This window comes from Dendropsophus ebraccatus, chromosome 6 (assembly GCF_027789765.1).
Source record: "Dendropsophus ebraccatus isolate aDenEbr1 chromosome 6, aDenEbr1.pat, whole genome shotgun sequence".
Classification (NCBI taxonomy): domain Eukaryota; kingdom Metazoa; phylum Chordata; class Amphibia; order Anura; family Hylidae; genus Dendropsophus; species Dendropsophus ebraccatus.
This window is the reverse complement of record NC_091459.1, coordinates 63,723,533-63,742,751: the sequence shown is the minus strand read 5'-3', so window position 1 is coordinate 63,742,751 and position 19,219 is coordinate 63,723,533.

The following is a 19,219-nucleotide window of genomic DNA, read 5'->3' as shown; positions in this document are numbered from 1 at the left end:
GGTGATATTATTACTATATGGGGCACAGCAGGGACATTGTTACTATATGGAGGGCACAGCAGTGGGCAATATTACTATATGGGGCACAGCAGGGGACATTATTACTATATGGAGGGAACAGTAGGGGGATATTATTACCATATGGGGCAAAGCAGGAGACATTACTACTATATGGAGGGCACATCAGGAGGCATTATTACTATATGGAGGGCACAGCAGGGGCATTATTACTATATGGAGGGCACAGCAGGGGCATTATTACTATATGGAGGCACAGCAGGGACATTATTACTATATAGTGGACACAGCAGGGGAACCTGTATACAGAGGGAAATCCACATATCTACTCACTGCAAATGACACCATGACTACTGTATGGGGAAAAAGGGAAGGAAGTTGCTGGAAATGTACGGAGCCTAAGATGTTTGTCTGGCAGGTTCTGAAGATATGAACTGTAGCTGCAAGAAATCATCATGGAGGCCTGGGCCAGATGGAGAGGAAAAGTGAAGCCTCAGATCAAAAAAGACGGCACTTGTGAGTCACTGAGGAGGATAGGCACCACCATAGTAACATAGTAAATAAGGTTGAAAGAAGACAAGAGTCCATCAGGTTCAACCTACGTAAACCCTACTGTGTTGATCCAGAAGAAGGCAAAAAAACCCATTAGGCAGACGACAATAACCTTACCACAGGGAAAAACCTCCAATGGCGACCAGAATAATCCCTGGATCAACGTATCACCGGAAATCTAATGCCTATAACTTGTAATATTTTATTTTTCAAGAAAAGCATCCATTCCTCCTTTGAACTTATGTAATGAATCGGCCATGACAACATCATTTGGCAGAGAGTTCCACAGTCTTACCGCTCGTACAGTAAAGAACCCGCGTTGATGCTCATGGTAAAATCTTCTTTCCTCTAGACGTAGAGGATGCCCCCTTGTCATGGACCTCTGTACTGTCCATTCATATATTTGTACATTGTGATCAGATCGCCCCTAAGACATCTTTTTTCTAGCGTAAATAACCCCAAGCTTGATAACCTGTCCTGGTACTGTAACCCACCCATTCCCTTAATGACCTTTGTTTCCCTCCTCTGCACCCGCTCCAGTTCAGCTGTGTCCTTATTAACCGATGCCCAAAACTGTACACAGTATTCCATATGTGATCTGACCAGTGATTTATAAAGAGGCAAAACTATGTTCTCATCCTTAGCATTTATAACTCTTTTTATGCATCCCATTATGTTATTAGACATGGCAGCTGCTGCCTGGCACTGATCACTAAAGTTGAGTTTACTGTCCACCAATACCCCCAGGTCCTTTTCGGAATTAGTTTTACCCAGTGTTTTATTACTAAGCACATAACTGTACTTATTATTTCTACGGCCCAAATGCATAACCTTACATATATCCACATTAAACTTCATTTGCCATTTCACCGCCCAAGCCTCTAGCTTCTCCAAATCCCTCTGTAATATGATATTATCCTCCTCTGTGCTGATTACTCTACCCAGTTTAGTATCATCTGCAAAAATGAAGATTCTACTCTGTAGCCCCTCTACAAGATCATTAATAAAAAATATTGAAAAGAAGTGGACCCAATACTGACCCCTGTGGTACCCCACTAGTAACTAAAGCCCAATCTGAATATGTTCCATCAATGACGACCCTCTGTTTTCTGTCATACAACCAGTTACTTACCCATTTGGGTACATTTTCCCCGAGTCCCAGCATCCTCATTTTGTAGACCAACCATGTGGCACAGTATCGAATGCCTTTGAAAAGTCCAGATACACAACATCCACAGCCTCCCCCAGGTCCAGTCTATAACTAACCTCTTCATAGAAGCCGATCAGATTAGTCTGGCAGGATCGATCCCTCATAAATCCATGCTGATGCTGCGTCATAAGATTATTTTAATTAAGATACTCCAGTATAGCATCTCTTACAAACCCCTCAAATACTTTACCTACTATGGCTGGGTTCACACTATGTATATTTCAGTCAGTATTGTGGTCCTCATATTGCAACCAAAACCAGGAGTGGATTAAAAACACAGAAAGGATCTGTTCATACAATGTTGAAATTGAGTGGATGGCCGCCATATAACAGTAAATAACTGCTATTATTTCAATATAGCAACCGTTGTTTTAAAATAACAGCACATATTTGCCATTAAATGGCAGCCATCCACTCAATTTCAACATTGTGTGAACAGAGCCTTTCTGTGTTTTCAATGCACTCCTGGTTTTGGTTGTAATATGAGGACCACAATACTGACTGATATATACGTAGTGAGAACCCAGCCTAAAGATGTTAGACTTACGGGCCTATAGTTTCCAGGGTCACTCTTTGACCCCCTTCTTGAATATTGGTCCCACATTAGCTATGCGACAGTCCTGTGGAACAATCCCTGTCGTTATATAATCTTTAAATATTAGGAATAAGGATCTGTCTAATATAGTACTCACTTCTTGCAAAACTCTAGGATGGATACCTTCTGGGCCCGGTGACTTATGGATTTTAATGTTTTTAAGGCGTTTCCCCACTTCTTGTTGTGTTAGGCAGGTGAGATTTATGGGAGGATTTATATTATCCCTAGTCATGTCGTCTGTTATGGGATTCTCCTCTGTGAATACAGTAGAAAAGAGTGTATTCAGTAGATTGGCCTTTTCCTCTTCCCCCTCCACCACTACACCCAGATTATTTTTGAGGGGACCAACATTTTCGGTTTTAAGTCTTTTGTTGTTTATATAGGTGAAGAACATTTTGGGATTTGTTTTACTTTCTGTGGCTATCCTTCTTTCTGTTGCTATTTTTGCTTCTTTTATTTGTTTTTTACACATTCTATTCTTGTGTCTATAGTTGCTCAATGCTTTCCCACTACCTTCTTGTTTTAGTAGTCTGAATGCTTGTTTCCTATAATTTATTGCACCCCTTACAGCTAAAGTTAACCACATTGGATTTCTCTTATTTCTACTACGTTTATTCCCATATGGTATGTGTCGTTCACACGATTTACCCAGGATGCTCTTAAATATGTCCCATTTCTGTTGTGTCCTTTTATTTCTGAAGGCATTGTCCCAGTCTTTGTCCCCCAGCCTGTGATTTCGATGGGCTTTCTGAATAAATAGCAATTTGGTGGAAACATTTTTTAATCCCAGTTTCAGGATCTAACTGTGTGGATGATATGCTGGTCATTTCTAAATGTTACATTTATAAAAGGAGGACTAAATGGCCATCACAATAACTACCTAATAAGGTATAGGATTTAGCATATTTATAAATAGTGTATTGTTGTATCGTGTACTGCAATCCAGCATTCATTTTTATAGCACTCCCTATAAGATTAGCAGTTACATGTTTTTCTATAAGTAATGAGATGCTTCTACCTTGACAAGTACTCACATGCTGTATCCCCCCCTTATTTTCCTCTTCCTTTAAGAATCGCTGAGGGACCAATACACACACAGTCACTGACTATGCTGTTCAGTTCAAATGTAACTTAATATTTTTTGTCCTTCCCATTGAAGAATTGCTCCTTTCCTGAACTCACACATGGATAATAATTCACCAAATGATCTCTGCAGGAAAAGGCAAGTCTCCAGCTGTCCTGGAATTCTAAGAGATCCCTGTAGAATTTTTATCTTATCTGGGACCCATTGGTGCTTGAGGAAAGTGTTATGATGTCCATGAGTTCTGACAGTTTCACAGTATGTGCATAATATACCCTAGAACGTTCATAACAGTAACATCCATTATAGTTAGGACTTAGATCAGCACAGTATTACACTTTGATGGGTTTATATGTTGGTTTACTGCAGGTACCATACAGTAGATCAATGCTACAATAGAGCAAAGAGGTCAAAGCTTTGAATGTGCATAGGGCAGCATCCACGTGGATGTTCCAGGGTGTATGGGTTCAATCAGGTTTTCTTCTAAAGCATACTAAAAAGTAATAGGCTTGCACAAGTATATTGAGCACACTGCATGTTAATTTTGTGCAATATTATGTATTCGCACATAAGAAAGACATGGCACATTTTATATATTTAATAATAATAATAATAATAATGTATAAAAACAGATTCTGCAGTACTTCTAATGTAATACTTCTGATATAATTTAGTGGATTTCCTATCAATAGTGAATTATGAAAGTAATCTTAACCCCTTCAGCTAATTTTAATTTTTGAGTTTTCGTTTTCTCCTTTTTACGTTTAAAAAACCATAGCGCTTTTATCTTCAGATGTACACAATCATATCAGGGCCTTTGTACTTTGTAATTACAGTCTTGATTTTTCCATAAACAAGACGGTGAGCGCGAAGAAAAAATATTTCTGAGGTGAAATGGAATAAAAAAAAAAAATATGCAACTTTTGTGGGGTTTTATTTTTACATTGTTCACCATGTGGTAAAATTGACAGGTTAGCTTTATTCCTTACTTCACTATGATTAATGGATTAAAAAGGATTATGATAGAAATAACACTAGTGCAGAAGTATGACCGATCCCAGTTATCAAGCTCCATTGATTTCATCACATCTTTAGATTCTTCAGTGACCTCTAGTGGTAAAATACTTTACTGCTTCTCAATCAGTACTTGGGGTTTTTATGGCATAACAACAGGATACTTAATAAACGTTGGTTAGCTGTAGGTCCCACCTCTGAGAACCAACTCTTTTAGGATCAACTGTTTTAGGATCAAATGCTCCCAGCCCCCTCCAGCCTGCCTGGAATCACTGAAAGTGGACAAATTAATATTTCATGCAGTATGTGTAACTCCTGTGGAGTTGGAATGGAGTTGCGTATTCCATACCTTGCAGTGCTGTGCTGTTTACAGTGCCGTAAGCTTCAAAGGGAGTTACACAAACTGCAATAGACATGCAGCTCAGATGTTTTGGGGTGGAGCTGCAGCCAAACAGTACAGTAAATAGTGAAATGTTACACTAGGTTCATACACAGTAGCATGTTTTTTGTCATTTTTTGTTTTAGTATTTTGGAGGTTTGTGTGACATTTTTAGATTTTTTTATGGATTTTTTTTATAGAATACAATAGGGAAAAAATATTTACTGAGATCAGAATACATATCACTTCTGATCATCAGGGGCAGTCCAAAAGCCATCTATAATAACTTTACTTCCAGTAATTTATGGTTACATTCCCTTTCCTAACTCTGTAAGACAAATGTTCTCTCAGACTTTGGACTGTTAGAGTGCCTTTACACAGAGATTTATCTGACAGATGTTTGAAGCCAAAGTCATGAAGACTTTTGGGTCATGAGATTTCTCCTGTTTTCAAATTTATTCCTGACCTTGGCTTCAAAAATCTGTCAGATAAATCTCTCTGTGTAAAGGCACCCTTAGGCTGGGTTCACACTACGTATATTTCAGTCAGTATTGTGGTCCTCGTATTGCAACCAAAACCAGGAGTGGATTAAAAACACAGAAATGCTCTGTCCACACAATGATGAAATGAGTGGATGGCCGCCATTTAACAGTAAATAACTGCCATTATTTCAATATAACAGCCGTTGTTTTAAAATAACAGCAAATATTTGCCATTAAATGGCGGCCATCCACTGAAACAGTGTAAACAGAGCCTTTCTGTGTTTTCAATCCACTCCTGGTTTTAGTTGCAATATGAGGACCACAATACTGACTGAAATATACGTAGTGTGAACCCAGCCTTAGACTGTCCCTGGGAGCCTATCCAATTTTAATATCTGACACATGTAAATCGTTTTTGCTCACAGAGAAAGTCAGTATTTTTGGTTCTCAATTTAGATGGAGAATAGCACCATCTACTGGTAGTGGGTGGAAAAGGTATTTTAATTCCTGCATGGAAGTTAAAGAGGCTATCCAGTGCTACAAAAACATGGCCACTTTCTTCCAGAGACAGCCCCACTCTTGTCTCCAGCTTGGGCAGGGTTTTGCTACTCAGTTCCATTGAAGTGAATGGAGCTTAATTGCAAATTACACCTGAATTGGAGACAAGAGTCGTGTTGTCTCATGAAGAAAGTGTCCATGTTTTTGTAGCACTGGATAACCCCTTTAACAGAGATAGCAATTTCAACTAAATAAGCAAAAGCCCAGTTTTAAAAGACCATTTCACCTTGATTTACAATCAGATAAAGCAACAAAGAAGTTAACTGGAAAAGTAATTATTTTTTATATGTATTAGTCTTATACGTGCCAGGTTTTCTTGCATTTTACCAGTCAGTAAAAGTATACTGTACAAGTCATTCATCAAAAAGCAGCGCAGAATAGTACTAATGCCCAAAAGAGCTACAAGGGTTTATTTCATATACACAATAATATTGTTTGGTGATTTAATCCTATTCTTTCTTAGTCCTTTTCAATCATTTCTTTTAATTGCACCCGTCCTATTATTTTTCCAGATGACCATGTGTAACTACAAGGGATACTCACAAATACCTTACCTTGTTGTTTACTCAGTCATCCATTTTCAGATCTACCTTTTTCTTATGGAAACAGCTACATTTATTAGGAAGTTAATTGTGTGTCTGTACCAATTAATTTGTCACAATAATTAAAAAAAAAACCTAAATATGTTTATTAATATATGTTTATTAGACAACTGGTATTGGTTTTAGAGATTTGCTACCAGTGGCAACCAGTCATATCCCAGCTGTCAAATAGTTGGTGAAACAACCCCAAAAGGTTTCATCTACTACATATGCAGTTTCTCGGTCTAAAATTACATATATGTAATGTATAAATATAGATTATATTTGAAGAAGTCCAAGGTTGAACATTTTTTTTTTAAAAGAGAGGGGGAGGAGGCGGGACCCCACTACGGCTGCTGACTGGCTGAGCAGGGCTGACATGTCACGGCCCGGGTCCCCGCTCAGCCAGTCAGTGGCCAGGGGAACTGGGAACCAAAGCGAAGGACAGCAAACCTCCACAGAGCTCTTTTGAAAAAAGAATGTCCAAACCCAGACTTCTCCTTTAATTGTTATGTATCTGTCCTATAACTGAATACAATCTGAACTAGAAGACTTAGTACATGTATATATGCCATAAAGAATAATGATTTAACTTTTAGTTTTATATTTTAGTTCTGCTACTTTCTAAACAAAGTGGTTTTCATTCACTGACAGATCTATTCATTATACAAACATTTGTCTAGATATTTTTCAGCACATAGCATCCTATCTATAGGATCTATAAGCCACAAGATTTCTCATGAGAAACAAAAACCCCAGAAAAACTGTACTGTATTTTGCAAAAAAAAAAAAAAATAAGTGTTTTATATGTGTTTCTTAAGCCAAAAACACCACTGCTAAGACTGTGTAAAGTAGGTCCCTTCTACTTTAGGACCAAGCATTGTCAATTTGGTACAAGAAAGCGTCAGCGTGGGGTCAAATGTCAAGTATAAAACCTGGAATCACCTGCAAACGTACAAATGATGACATTTCAAAATAGGTCAAACATCAAGAATGCAGAAGGAAATACATCATAAAGTGCATGACAAATACCTCATATTACTCAGAGCTTATCTATCACTTCACTTTATATTGCAGGAGGTGAACTCTTGGACTTGTACATGTCATTCAACATGTGTACAGCCTACTGATTTCTGTACAAACCACTATGCACATACTGGAAGTACTGAGGTAATAGGAGCCAAAAAATCTCCATAGTTCTCCTTAGTAAATGGAACCTTGCCCACATTATTTAATGCAGGGCTGTGTAGTCAGTAAGCCGCAGCTCCGACTCCGACTCCCGAAGCTTCATAAATAGACAGTCATAAACTAGGGGAGATATTTATCACACTAGCTCAGCAGCTTCTCCCTAATGTCCTACATAATCCTGGGGCAATTTCTGATGGAATAAGGCAAGATATAAAGCAGCTTGTGTGTGTGTGCAGTGGATGCAGCCAGTCTCCAGCCTCCATGTCCTGAACAACTCACAACTAGACTAGAAGGAGCAGGTGGTCTTTAAGTTTCTAACTAAATATTCACCAAACACACAGAAACACTGCTAACAATGCCGAATACCTGTAATATAGAGGTCAGCCATAGTGTTATAGAAGCAGGGGCGGTCTTGGCATTTCTGGGGCCCCAAGAAAAGTCATGTCTGGGGCCCCCCCATGCCCCCCCCTCCTCGACATGCGCTGCCCCCCCCCCCCCCCAGTAGTCCTCTTATAACCCTCCTACCACCATACAGAGATTACATATCACCTCAAAACTGCTCTGAACAAAACAGGAAGATATTACCAATGATGCCATAACATAATACTGCCACACCATGACCCCTATCACTACAGACCCTATAACAGAGTGCAGTTACATCCAGTGACTTACAGGAGGCGTCTTCTCTGATCAGCGTCTTTTACTTTTTTTTCTTTCTCTCTCCATCCAGCGTGAGCCACCTTGAAGTCTTCTCCCGGCTGGGAATCTTCCCTCCAGAATCTGTCATAGAAATATTTTAGGCTCCAACACATACAGTAGTTAGGTCCCCTCTACGTCTATATAGTAGTTACGCCCCTCTGTGCCCCCACAGATTAAAGGTGTCCCTGTGCTCCCACTTAATAATTAGGTATGTTCTGTGCCCCAGTATAGTAGTGAGGCATATAGGCACTTCTGTGCAGTCCCAATGTAATTAAGACCGCTGTGTGCTGCCCCCAGTTATATAGACCCCTTGTGCGCTGCAGACAGCAGTAAATACCACTTGTGTGCTGCCCCCAGTAGTATATACCTCTTGTGTGCTGTCCCCAGTGGTATATAGACCCCCCTGTGTGCTCCCGCAGTTATATATAGACCTGTGTGATCTCCCAGTTATACATAGCCCCCCTGTGTGCTCCCGCAGTATACTATATAGACCCCCTGTGTGCTGCTCCCAGTCGTATATACCCCGTGTGCTCCCCCCAGTTGTATATACCCCCCGTGTGCTGCCCCCAGTTGTATATACCCCGTGTGCTGCCCCCAGTTTTATATACCCCCTGTGTGCTCCCCCACTTGTATATAGCCTCCCTGTGAGCTCCCCCACTTGTATATAGCCCCCCTGTGTGCTCCCCCCTTATATAGCCCCCCTGTGAGCTCCCCCACTTGTATATAGCCCCCTGTGAGCTCCCCCACTTGTATATAGCCCCCTGTGAGCTCCCCCACTTGTACATAGCCCCCTGTGTGCTCTCGTTTATATAGCCCCCCTATGCGCTCCCCCCGTTTATATAGCCCCCGTGCACTCCCCCACTTATATAGAGCCCCCCTGTGTGCTCCGCTGTTTATATAGCCCCCCTGTGCGCTCCCCCGTTTATATAGACCCCCCACTGTGTGCTCCCCCCGTTTATGAAGCCCCCCTGTGCGCTCCCCCGTTTATATAGCCCCCTGTGCGCTCCCCCCGTTTATATAGCCCCCTGTGCGCTCCCCCCGTTTATATAGCCCCCCTGTGCGCTCCCCCCGTTTATATAGCCCCCTGTGCGTTCCCCCTGTTTATATAGCCCCACTGTGCGCTCCCCCCATTTATATAGCCCCCCTGTGCGCTCCCCCCATTTATATAGCCCCCCTGTGCGCTCCCCCCGTTTATATAGCCCCCCTGTGCGCTCCTCCTGTTTTATATAGGCCCCCACTGTGTGCTCTACCTCCTATATAGTATATAACACAAAAAAAAACAAACATTTTTACTCACCTGGGACCGGCATCTCCTCTTCTCTTCTCTTCCCTCTTGTGGCCGCGGGAAGTGTTTCCCCTGCGGTCACATAAGGCCGATTTCCCGTTGTCATGGCACCGGCGCTCCAGTGACACCTTCGAGCGCCGGCACCAGAGACACAGAGCAGCCTCTTGTGACCGCAGGGAAAACACTTCCTGCGGCCACAAGAGTGACTGACAGGGAGGGAGCCAATGGCTCCTGCCCTGTCAGTGCCGCTGCTGCCTGTAACTATGTGCGCTCGTTACGAGCGCACATAGTTAGCCGCAGCGGTCTTGGGCACCAGAGCGGGGCCCCCCTGGATGTCGGGGGCCCCACACAATTGCGTGGGATGCGTGGTGCCCAAGACCGCTACTGTATAGAAGGGGGTCACACATAGTGATATAGAGGGGTCACACATAGTGATATAGAGGGGTCAACCATAGTGATATGGAGGGGTCACTGTGGGTGTGGGGGCCCGCCATAGCACACACACACAACCTGCTGCAGCCATAGCACACATACACACGGCCTGATGCAGCCATAGCATACATACACACAGCCTGCTGAAGCTACAGCATACACACACACACAGCCTGCTGTAGCCATAGCACACATACACACAGTCTGGTGAAGTCTTAGCATACACACACAGCCTGCTGCAGCCATAGCATACACACACACATCAAGCCTGCTGCAGCCATAGAACACTGAAGAAAAACACTACATTGAGGACAGAGGTTATTTCTACACTACTTATGTCTTCTCCTCCTTCTCTATATTACACAGGATATCTCCATATTACCCTGCTGCTCATATACAGTCATCCAGCATCCAGGAAGAGAACAGCACAGATCTGCCCCTACACCATGGACACTTCCAGCCAGGGGTGTAGCTAATGTCTCCTGGGCCCTGGTGCGAGAGGCCAACTTGCCCCCCCCCCCCCTACTTTCATGACCAAGTGATGCTATTGGTGTATATATATATATATATATATATATATATATATATATACACCAAGACAGATATTACCAATAACACCAGCATATTGGAAGAGAAAGTATTATCACCGTACATATTACCGCCATACTGTTACCGACCAAATCCTGTATACTGAGACCAATTGTCACGGCCGCGGCGGCGTCCCGTGTTCCGGGCCGCCGCCGCGACCGCCTCCTGCCCCATGCAGCAGCCGGTGTCCATAGTCAGGGACCCGGCGCTGCTGTTACTTCGGCCCCGGGGGGCGCCTCACCTCTCCACGTTCCTGTCTGTCGCTGTGCCGGCCGGCGCGCGCGTCCCTGCCTCCTAGGGCGCACGCGCTCCGGCTGTCTACCCGTGACCCGACTAGCCAGGCCCCTGACTATCTCCTCGGTCACGGGCGAAATTCTTACCGACCGTGTGTACTACCAGACCGCACCTTTAGTCCTCCAGGTGGGTCCTTTACATCAGGAAAAGATATCCTTCTACGTCCTGCCCCATTCTTCCCCCGCCGTCCTCCTGGGACTCCCTTGGCTGCAATTACATGCCCCTAAGCTGGACTGGAGAACCGGGGAGATTCTCAGTTGGGGTCAGGACTGTTCCAGCCAGTGTCTCAAGTCACCTCAGACCAAGTACTCTATGTCGTCATCCGACCCCGCCAAGCCTCTATCCGGCCTACCGGCTGAAGACCAAGACTTGGCGGAAGCCTTCTCTGCCGAGGTGTACCCTCTCTCCGTACCCGAGACTGAAGTCATGTCCTCTTACCACCGGGAGAACTTACAGAAGGATCTCATCCACAAACCCACATTATCTTGCCACGTTATACCTCCGGATTGCCTAGTACCAGTCGTCACTTCTACTCTTCGGAAAGTACCCCCCGGAAAGACCCATGTTCACCCTGCGCTTCGAAGAGGTATTTTGAAGTGGGGACATTCCTCATTGGAGGCCGGGCACTCTGGAGTCCGTAAGACCGGCCAACGGATCTCCCGCCACTACTGGTGGTCCAGTCTGTTCCAAGATGTCAAAGACTTTGTGGCTTCCTGTGCCATCTGCAGACAAGAAAGAGGGGGAGGCCAAAGGGGGGGGTACTGTCACGGCCGCGGCGGTGTCCCGCGTTCCGGGCCGCCGCCGCGACCGCCTCCTGCCCCATGCAGCAGCCGGTGTCCTTAGTCAGGGACCCGGCGCTGCCGTTACTTCGGCCCCGGGGGGCGCCTCACCTCTCCACGTTCCTGTCTGTCGCTGTGCCGGCCGGCGCGCGCGTCCCCGCCTCCTAGGGCGCGCGCGCGCCGGCTGTCTCAGATTTAAAGGGGCAGTGCGCTCCTAATTGGTTACGTGCACCAATCACTCCCCTATAAATCCCAGCATGCCCTGTCCCTTGTGTTGGAGCCTCTACATGCTTCCCATAGCGTTTGGCCCAGCCCCCTGTTGTTCCTGAGTCCTATCCGCCACCTGGTCCCTAGTCCTTGTTCCTGAGTCCTATCCGCTACCTGGTCCCAAGTCCTTGTTCCTGGTTCCTGTTCCCCTGTTACACCATTGCTCCTGTGTTCAGCCTGTCACCTGCGGTTACACCTACAGACCTCTGCCAGTACCATCTCCTGCCTACTGCTCCTGCCACGCCTCGCCTGCCGTCACCAGCAACCAAGCCAGGGGTAGCGACCTGGGGGTCGCCTGCCGCAGCAAGTCCATCCCGCCTTGCGGCGGGCTCTGGTGAAAACCAGCGGCCCCTTAGACTCCGCTCCCTGGTGAGGTTAGTGCCATCGCTGGTGACGGTCCAGTGGATCCACTACTCCAGGCGTTACACCAATATTACCAGTAATACCAGTATATAGGAAGGAAACATTACCGCCACACCACAACCACTACCATCACCACCATATTGTTACTGACCAAATCCAATATACTAAATCACCTCATCCAGTCATATAGAGGTGGCCCCAGCTCTACACAGGTCCTGTAAACCATATACATTACAGTGCAGTTATATCAGGTGACTCACAGGAGACGTCTTTTCTGATCGGAGTTCTTCCCTTTTCATCTTCTCCATCCGTCCTGGGCCGTTATGAGAACTTCTCCGCGCCACGAATCCACAGAATCTGTCAGACAGACATATTAGTCTCCTCACTCTGGCACCATCCTCATCTCTTTACACACTGCACATCTGTATTGGGCCCTTTACACCCTCATTTAGTGGGTAGCCCTGACACTATGTGACCCCCTAATAATATATGCCCACCTCTGTGCATTCCCTCTCCCCCTACGTTGCCCCCCCAAATAGATGGCCGCTCTCCCCCCATGTTGCCCTCCTTATAGATGGCCCCCTCTTCCCCCCCCTCCCTTATAGATGGCCTCCTCTCCCCCCTCCATATAGATGGCCCCCTCTACCCCCTCCCTTATAGATGGCCTCCTCTCCCCCTCCTTAAAGATAGCCCCCTCTACCCCCTCCCTTATAGATGGCCTCCTCTCCCCCTCCTTATAGATGGCCTCCTCCCTTATAGATGGCCCCCTCTCCCCCCACCCACCCTTATAGATGGTCCCCTTCCCCCCCTCCCTTATAGATGGTCCCTCTTTCCCCCCCACCCTCATAGATGCCCCCCTCTTCCCCCCACCCTCATAGATGGTGCTCTTTCCCCCCACCCTCATAGATGGCCCCCTCTTTCCCCCCACCCTCATAGATGGCCCCCTCTTTCCCCCCACCCTGCAGGCTGATAAAAAACAAAACTTAACTCACCTGACAACGCGCTCCCACGTTGATCCTCTCACCTCCTGGTCTGTCCCCGGCTGCTGTGCGGCTGCCGGGGGTGTCACGTCTTATCCCCAGCAGCGCGCGCATGCCAGGGATGCGCGTGCTGCCGGGGATAAGACGCGACACCCCCGGCAGCCGCACAGCAGCCGGGGGAAGACAGAGCCGGAGTCTTGTGACCGCAAGCAAAACAATGCTTGCGGTCACAAGAGTGACTGATCGGGAGGGCCTCGCGGGGCCCTGGGGGCCCGCGGGCCCAGTCGCGGGGGCGACCGCCGCGACCGCGGTAGCTACGCCACTGCTTCCAGCTCAGAAACAAACTGCCAAATAGTGACTGAACACTTTTACCCGACCACCCTTATCTAATAGTGTAAGTGTCCTATTAGAATGTTGCTCATAATATATATTGATGAGCAAAACTTATAAAATTCATATCAAAACTCAATTCTAAATTGTTCTAAGATTTTTTTTTTTTTTTTTTGCTGAAGTCGGAGTCGGTACATTTTTTCCGACTCCAGCCACAACTAGCTCCAACTCCGACTCCACAGCCCTGATTTAATGATTATTATAGAAGGCTCTAATATATCTGCAAAGTTGGTCTCCACCAAAGATTCTGACATATTTGATGGGACAACAAACATCATGACAAAACTCATTTATGTCCATCATGTGACAGATTCAGCACTCTATTGTTTTAGTTATTTTGCTGTTATGATGGAACATATAAAGGGAAGTGACAATGCTGGTATTAACTTGGCCTGAAGCTTCTGTCGCCAGTACAAAAGTCAACCATGTCTATTGCAAACAGCGGGCGTTATTTTTTTGTTGCTGTTGTTCACACAGTTTTTCTTTTTTCACCGTCCTTTCACTGTTTTTACTATTAAATTCAATGGACTTTTCAATCAAAGACACAACCAAAGGGCAATCAGTCCACTTAAACTAGAATAATGTTCCAACAGCTGTTATTGCACTGACGGGAAACTAAACAGCTAAATGACGTCCGTCATTTTAGACTCAAAATGACAGACACTGTGATAGATAGATCTCTGCTATACACAGCAGTGCAGCAATCTGGTTAGTACAGTAAAAGAAAACAGCTCCAGAGCTACTCTGCATACACTGGAGTCACTCCATCCAGCTCTAAACAGGTACTGAAAGGTGGCTAGGCTGGGACTACTGCGCATGATTAAACAATGCAAGTTCTCAAGTACCTGGCCAGGCAAATAGAAATCAATGCAGCTTCAACTGCAAAAGTAAAACATAACCTAAAAACATCACAGTTTTTTTGCTTTTTTTTTATTCTTCCAGCAATGCAGCCATATGAAGACTTGTTCTTCACAGAATGAGTTGTAATATTTGGGGTTTTATAATTTATTCATTAATTATTTCACACTTTTTTTTTACTTTTTCAATAAAGCTTTATTTTATATACTTTAAGCAGTGATTGTTTGATGTTTCAGAATATATACTTTTCCAAAGCATTATTGAGTCAGTGAAGTATAATGTAGAGAGTTAAACTGTTGGGATCAGAATTATCTCTGATCCTAACAGTTGTACCAGGATTCCTGCTCTGTATTACCAGGGCCGTATTACCATACACCCCCCTCCCCCTTGAAAAGACACCAGATGTACTGGCAAGTCTAAACGGGAGGTGGTAGACTAAAAAGAAAAAGGTTGTTTCCTTCCCCCTGCTTCCTGGTGCTGCCCCAGGCACCAGACCACGGGTGCCTAGTGGTAAATACGGCCCTGTGTATTACAGCTATACTCCTTGCCATTGGTCATGTGGACAGTGGTAGTAACACAGGGTAAAAAAGAAACTGGCAGTCCATAGAGGAAGAAGGCCTTAAACTAGCCTGAAAAAACACCAAGCTTGGACACCCTGCATTTGGAGGAAAAATGCCAATGACCCCCAAAAAACATACCACAAGTGAAGAAAAAAGCTACAGAAATACATAGGTTAGAGTGCATTTGCTATTTCCTTATTCTCTAAAATCTGGCCACAAGATTTTTAACAAAAAAAAAGGGAATAAAAAGTGCAAAAAGTAGTGTTGTTAATATAAACAATATGTGTGAAATCACTCTTAAATGGAACTATCACTGAGCTGATGCGCACAGAACTTAACCTATATACTGGGAAAGAGACAAAATTGAGCAGAAGTATCATATAGCCTTATGTATCAGATGTACAATTAGAAAATGACATTAAAGTCTTTTTGTACTGTGTGCGACTATGAGACATTCTGCTCCACTGACAAAAATTATGTTAAACCCCCATTTAAAGAAATGAAGATAAATAAAGTACCTTCACAGAATGCTACAGAAGATACATAACATAATGAATTAATATATGTCAAAGAGTCATCTATGACAAGTGAAGACAGATTCAGAATTGAAGAGAAAGCGGCATAATTAGCCAAGGATAGAGAGACAAAGGCCATTTATACAATAACAATGGCCTAACAAACTAAATGACCTTCTCACCGCTGTGCACAATGGCTTTGTTTTCTGTAAAAATCTATGGCTTTTCCAACACATCCTAGAAGAATCGGATCATGTCCAGCTGGGAGAATTCCAAATATTCCAATTAAAAGCCTCATCATCATTTTAAATAAACCAAATAAAATAAAATATATAACTGATTTAAACCAGATGCCATACTCTTAAATAAAACCACCACAATATACAAGTCATGAAGCTAAGCCAAAGTCAAGGCATTAAAAAGTTTGATTAACTCATTTTAACCCATCTTACATATTTCTTAGAAATTTTTGTGACAATGGTGCCACTACAGCTCTTACAGGCTTGTCTTCAGGTAGGACTGTCCATAGCAATGTAGAGTGTTAACAGCAAGGCATACAGCATTGCTGTTTACCTGTGCTGTGTCAATACAACTCAGCCCAATGGATGGTAACTAGACAAAGAGCTTTGAGTGTGTGCATCGCTGCTTAGTATAAAGGAGCAGGGACCCCTTTCTTTGACAGGCTCCTTTGATCCTTTATGTAGTTTAATGTAATGTAGCTCTACATTACCGGAGTTGAGCGCAATGGAAACTATGTATTTGAGCATAGACTCCTGTCAGAGACAGGAGTCCCTGATCCAGAACTTAGGCAACATTCAAACATCTGTGGTCCTAGCCATAGCCACAGGACTGTGGATGTGCAGCCGCAGCCATCCTCATCCTGTATGCAAGGGGAACAGGCCCCTTCATTCAAGAAATGGAATTTGTGCTGCAAATACGAACCATTTTATAGTTATACATACGGATGTGTGTATGGGGCCATAAGAGTTAATATCTGTCTGTAAATGTGGAGAGATTTAAGGGATCCTTGAAAGAGGCCCTACTGGGTAGAAATCCATTTGATCTATGGAGCCCATGACCTCACAAAATACAGAACTTAAAGAGGACCTGTCACCACTCCTGACTTTTCTGTACAAAATGCATGCATCTTCCATGAAATAACAATTCTGGAACACCTTTTTTAATAGCTCTGTGTTGTGCCAATTAATGTAACCTTTAAGTCAAACCTGAGAAGTTTGGGTCCTGTTAGGAAGAGTCAGCTAGCTGTTACCAGTGTCCAGGTCATAACCTTGTCTGAGATCCAATCAAAGGTGAACATGCCACAGTGCATGGGGCACACCTAAATCTAGTACCACCCAGTTGGCTACTTAATAATAAGAATAATTTCTAGTAGGAATAACATTGCACAGCACAAAATAGTCTTTAAAGGATCTGCTGCTAAGATTTTGGTTTCCGATACCACTAGACACAGTCTTGAACATTGTGTCCCCTACTTTACAGCCCTTGAGCCAGAATTTAAGGTGCTGCTAAGAAACAGCTAGCAACTAGATGCATCAGTCTGAGGAAAGCCCTGACTGTCTTTAGCTTACTGTAAAATAGCATTAGGCTCATTTATTTATATGAAAATACAATATAAATATGAAATATAGGTTGTCCTTTTTTTACTGCTTATTCCATTTTCGTTTTGTATTTTATCTGTTATTTTTATTCTATATTTTGTTCTAAGCTAAGTTTTGAGAAGAAGAAATAAAGTGGCCCTGTAAAGCTCCCTTCCTTATGGTCCAGAGACAGAAAAATATAGCAAAGAAAGAATTTTCCGCCACTCACCAAAATTACTTGCGGTTTCACTTTATTCCAGTAGTAAAGGGAAGTGTAGGCAGCTGCGGAGGGTGTACTGTGACAAAACGTATCTTGTTTGTGTACACCTCTCTTTACTATTGCAATAAAGTGAAAGCACTGTGAATTTTGGTGAGTGTGGAGAACTTCTTTCTTTGCTATAAACTGCTGATCAGGCTGGGGGCACCACAGCTCTACAGTGCCAACATGATTCACAGGCAAAAATGTAGTTGTAAGCACAGTTGTCTACAGTGCTGACATACCTGCATATACAGAGACAGAAATAAACATATTGAAAAACTTCCTGAAGGGTGTGTGCTGACTCATTTCTTCTAATCAGAAGTTAATAGTGGACAAGTGAGAGTATATGTGTTGCCCAGAGCACCACCTGTTGAAAGGATTGGGTTAATTCAGTGGAGGCCTGTTGTAGGTTATGTAACACTCAGGGCATACTGCCAACAAGATAGAAGAACAGGTCAGGGACACACCGAATACACACCGAAGCCCTGACATTGCTCCCACTAAACTGTCTTTTGGGGATCCCGACTTCTTAATAGGCCGGCCCCAACTTGAAGACTGCAACTGCTCTGAAATCAGTGCAAACACGAGACAAACGAAGTACACAATAATAGAAAGGTCAGCAAGCCAGGCCAATAAGTATCATGGCCGGTGCTGAAAAACTTTGGAACTGAACTGGAGAATCTGCGGTCGCTGCATATGGTGGAGGGGGCTCAAAAACGGTCGCATCCCCGACGTATGAAGGGCAGAGGAATAAGATTAGATTGAGAGTTTTTTGAAAGAAGAGCTCACAGTTTTTCAAAAGTGTGGCTTGGTTTAGGAGCATCCCAGACAGAGAGCGCTGCATTTATGTGCCCACATCTGGCCTACTTATTTGTTCATGCTCCCTGCAGTCTCTGACAGCCCTTGTGTTTGCCATCCTCTCCGTTCCTGCTATAATGTGCATGTACTTACACTTAGCTATACACACTGCTGCTATAATGTACCTGCACTTACACTCAGCTATTCTACTGCTGTATATAAAGTTTCTGTCTCTGTGATTCTTACTTCCTGTTCCATGCTGAACACACACCCCTTCCCCATTGGTGTCATGTGACCACACAGACCTCTGACAGCAGCCCCTCTCCTCTATTCTAGCCTGTTGTACTATGCTCCTGCATTATGGGGATCTGCAGTTCCATCCTGTATGTACAAAATGCTATTTTTTCAGGTTTATGCAATTACTATACATTTTACTCCACGTTCTGATTGCTATGCTGTGCAGTAACCTATAATATCAAATATTCAGCTGTTTCTTATTGTTTGTTTCATCTGTTCTACATGTTATTCAGAATTTAAAAAAATCACTATTTTTGTGGTGTGGAACCAATTGTCTGCATTTCAATGATTTCTTATGGGAAAATTATACGAATTTGGAACAAATTATGCTCGTAATCCAAGGTACCACTGTATAATTATTTCAAATCTTATGAATTTAAAATAGATGAGTAGCTCTTTAGGGTGGTTTTACATGAAATATTTTTATGTTTTGTATTTTTAAGACTAGAGAAATTTATCCAAACTGAATTTAGAAGAAATGTTTAATATATGGGAAGGACTTATATTTCTCCTTTTTCTGTATCTATTTCTGGCTTTGGCTCAAAACACTGCATCAAAAACTGCACATGTGATTGCAACCTAACCCAGAGTTCCCAACT